The sequence below is a fragment of the Pinus tabuliformis genome, chromosome 4_1 (genome assembly GCF_031772625.1).
Source record: "Pinus tabuliformis cultivar Carrire ecotype Pingquan chromosome 4_1, CPIR1, whole genome shotgun sequence".
NCBI lineage: Eukaryota > Viridiplantae > Streptophyta > Pinopsida > Pinales > Pinaceae > Pinus > Pinus tabuliformis.
In genome coordinates this window covers 638712469-638716527 of record NC_142303.1, presented here as the reverse complement: position 1 = coordinate 638716527, position 4059 = coordinate 638712469, and the positions used below count along the sequence as shown (strand labels likewise).

Here is a 4059-nt window from a genome sequence, read left to right as displayed (position 1 = left end):
AATCACAACCAATAACATTACAGATAAACGTTAATATATTTTTTGCAATAAATAAAAAATAAATTGTAAAATTCCACTTTATGAAATTGAAAATTATTTAATAGGTTTGACCAAAGTAATAAGTGGTCAGCATAAAAACCAAATGCGTAATATTTGCTGGCAGTAGGCATCATATTAATAAAATTGAAAAAAAAGAAAGATAATGAGACAAATTTATAAGATATATGTCAAATAAATTATTAGGGAAAAAATTAAATAACAAATAATATAAATTGTAAGAATGCAAGCAAAAGACTTCAAAATAAAAATAAAAATTAAAACAATAAAATAACAAGATTAAAAAAATATATTTAATGCAAGTGAATTTTAATTTCACTAAATTTTCATATGAGATGGTCCTAGAGAAAAGTGTTGCTATCATCTATATGATTGCAACAAACCATCTTGGTGATCAAATAGTTTTTTCCTAAAATTTTGATTGATATGATTTCAATGGGTAATTTTAGTTTTTTGACATGAACATCAACAATGCCAAAACAATCGTACAAAATAGAATTAATTTCATACTAAATAATAGTAATAATAGGAGATGAACTTGACCATCCAATCACTCCCATACTTTGCTTCACCCGATTTTCGTATCAAGCCTTGGTTCAAATGCCACGCCAACAATTTTAGAAGTGGTGTCAATGTTTAATGGAGAGTGAGGGAGTCATTTCCATGATTTGTCATTTAAATTGTAAACAAGAACCACCATAATTTTTCCATGCATTTATATGAATCAAACCCAATCCCCACTCCTAATACTCCCAACATGTTGATAGAAGCAATTCTTAGTTTCTCTGTAAGACACGCGGGCAGGTGGGTAATTTCTTTCCACTACCCAGAAGAATGTGAGGATATTTTATGAAATTCCCATATAATAACACCAAAGGTGTTCCCTCTATGGAGATGGTTGGGGAAACATTATTAATCCCAACCAATCCCATCCCTCCATTTTCGTCTTCCTCCAACCACAACGCTTCAATTCCTCCATTCTCTATTACTTGGAATCACCTCCATCCCTTGCCACCTGCTATTGCCCCTAGCCTCCCAATTCTTGCCTGTAGAAAATCAACCCTTTGCCCTTGGAAGTCCTCAACCTGACATTGTTCCACAGAGTTGGAGCAACAACAATAGGAGGAGGGGTGGTCTTGGTGGTTCATCATATTCTAGCCTTGTGGAGAAAGTATTTCCAATGTGAAAGCTTAAATATTTGGGAAATTTCTATAGTAAACTCTCATTTGGGTTCCCAGATCTGCTACTTTTAACGATACCCACACAGAGAACCGTGGGTTTTCTTAATCCTAGGAGCTCAACAACGCCAGGTTTGATTAAAGATAGCCGATAGTTTTTGGATTAGACATGCCTATGTATTGCAGAACTAGACATTGTCTATGCTTGTTTCAATTTATCTGCAAATAAATCTTGTGGGTATAGTGTAGCTCTTTGCATTTTGATGGTGGTAAAATGTGTTTTTTAAGGTTGGGTTTGATAGATTGACGGACCGTAAACTACAAATGATCATGTTGGGGGTGGGGGTAAACAAATTATCTGAGAATTGATAGAAGGAGAACATTATAGAACAATGGAATATGATTTCACTGAGGGGTTTTATCATAGGCTTGGAGAAGGGCATGTCTGTGGAGAGTGTGGGAAGCTTGCAGACTAGTAATTGAGGTGGGTTGGTGTCCATGTCCATTATGGACAACAACTTTAGCTCAAACAATTTGAGAAAAAATATATTAATGCATCCCGATTTGAGAACCAGGACAAGAACCCATGGCAGATCCGTAGCCCACAGTGTGGCCCATAACAACATATCCATTCATACCCTTGGAGAAGATGTCCTTGCACATGTGCTTATGGATGACAGGTACCCTACTAATGGTCTTGAGGAATATGATGAGTGGACCATTGACTTAAGAAAACTCAAAACAAGTCCTCCTTTTGCACAAGGGGCATTTGGTAAACTTTATTAAGGTACCTACAATTGCGAGGATGTTGTAGTGAAGATCCTTGAGAGGTCGGAGGATAATACAAAGAAAGCCCAAATCTTGGAGCAACAATTCACACAAGAATTCAAGATGATAGCCACTCTGAGGCATCAAAATGTGGTGAGATTCATAGGGGTTTGTAAGAAACCTATGGTTTGGTGTATTGTTACAGAGTATGCTAAGGAGGGTTCTATAAGGTAGTCTCTGGTAAAGAGATAGAACTACCTAGTGCCTTTAAACTTAGTAGGAGACAAAACCACCAAATTCCTTTAAAATTAGTAGTGAAATAAACATTGGATGTGGCAAGGGGAATGGAGTATCTACAGAGTCTTGGGTTTATTCAAAGGGATCTGAAGTCTGATAATCTACTCATAGATACAAACAAGTCTATCAAGATTTTGGATTTTGGGGTTGCTAGAATTGGAGTGTAGATGTAGGGCATGACTCCAGAAGATAAGACATACCGCTAGATGACATTGTAAGCTAAATATTGTCCTACTTTTCTATCCATTTTTTTTCTTCTTTTTATCATGTTGATCTTGTCTAGAGTTTATGTTTATGGTGACTTGCTTTCTTTTTTAAAGTACTATGCTTCTTGTGTAATTTCCTTACTCAGACTCTTGACTCTGCAATTTGATTCTTCAATTCAAATGATTGATCACTATGATATATATGGCTGTTTTCTAGGATTGAATGACTGGATTGAGGTAACATTCCCATTCCACTTGTGATTCTCATAAATTTACTTGTTAGGTCTAGGTTTCAATTTTATGGTGTCACATAAATTGGTTGGTTTGTTTGGGTTCATAGACAAGTATATCCCATAGTAGTGAAATTCGAATAATTTTTTTTATTAGGTACGGAAAAAAATGCAATGAAAAAATAAAGTATGCCTCCAATATGAAATTATTCATAATTTGTTCCATATTCTAAAAGAATTTCAGCCTTGGGAACTCTCAGAAAAATTAACTAGTGTTTTGAAAATTTCAGAATGTAGTTTATATTTATAAGTTTTTTTGTGGTTTTTAAAAATAATTTTGAGGCGCTTGGGTTGCAATGAAAAGTAGGTTGATCGTATCATTAACGCATTGTATGAAAAATTCATCAAATTTCATACTGCTATCAAATTTATGCACAGTTAAGGCCAATACGGTTGAGTCTTCCTACTATGTTATATCCGTGCACTTGTCATTTTTATTGAATGTTCAGTTCGATGGTACAAAGTAGTATGCATAATATTTTTTCACATGTTTTGAATGGTTATATTGAGATGATAAAGTGGCATATGATCTCTAGATTCTTGGGCAATTGTTGATGCCACCAAGCTACTGGTTATATTGTGCCATAAAATTGGAAATATGCTATAATCATTTGATATGAGTTTTCCATGTCAAACAGATGGTCATATCAAGGTTCCAAGTTCGCAACTATTAATGATGTCTATTTGAATCTTCTATTACGATACAAATTAAAAGTCAAGATGTTTCATGATAACAAATCAATAATTAAAATTAGACAATGGATTGTTTTGTGTAATGTGCATGTTTGGAATTTTAATGCTAAGGTATGGTGAGATGAATGTAACAAACCGATATATACAATGTGTATAGAAATCTTTCATTCATTAGCTAATAATTAAAGTTCCTGAAAAATATTTGGTGTATGTCATAGTAGCTTACTCCTTTAAGCTAAAGAATCAGATGGGAATAAAAAATGTTTTCAATGAATTTCATTGGTTTCATTAATTCATTGTTAAACAATGTTTGCATAAACCACTGAATAATTGGTGAAATCTGGCTGAAATGATTCATTGAACAAAAAAATACTCCCTTTTGTCAATTTTTGAAAAAATGAGCAGATGTAGTGAAATAGTCAGATTTTTTGCTTCAGGTTTTCTAGTTCATTTTTTATTCTTCAACTATTTTTTTTCCAATTTAGATTTTAGATCCTCATTGATTTTTGCCCAGTTTGTGTCTCACAAAACTGTTGTTAAGTGTGTTGGAAATAATACTGAGAGGGGGGG

At 33.8% G+C, this 4059-nt stretch overlaps 1 pseudogene; it reads left to right on the top strand.

Annotated features, from left to right (window-relative positions):
- Nucleotides 1–1360: 1360 nt before the first annotated feature.
- Nucleotides 1361–2506, top strand: LOC149177669 (serine/threonine-protein kinase STY13-like; annotated as a pseudogene).
- Nucleotides 2507–4059: the final 1553 nt, after the last annotated feature.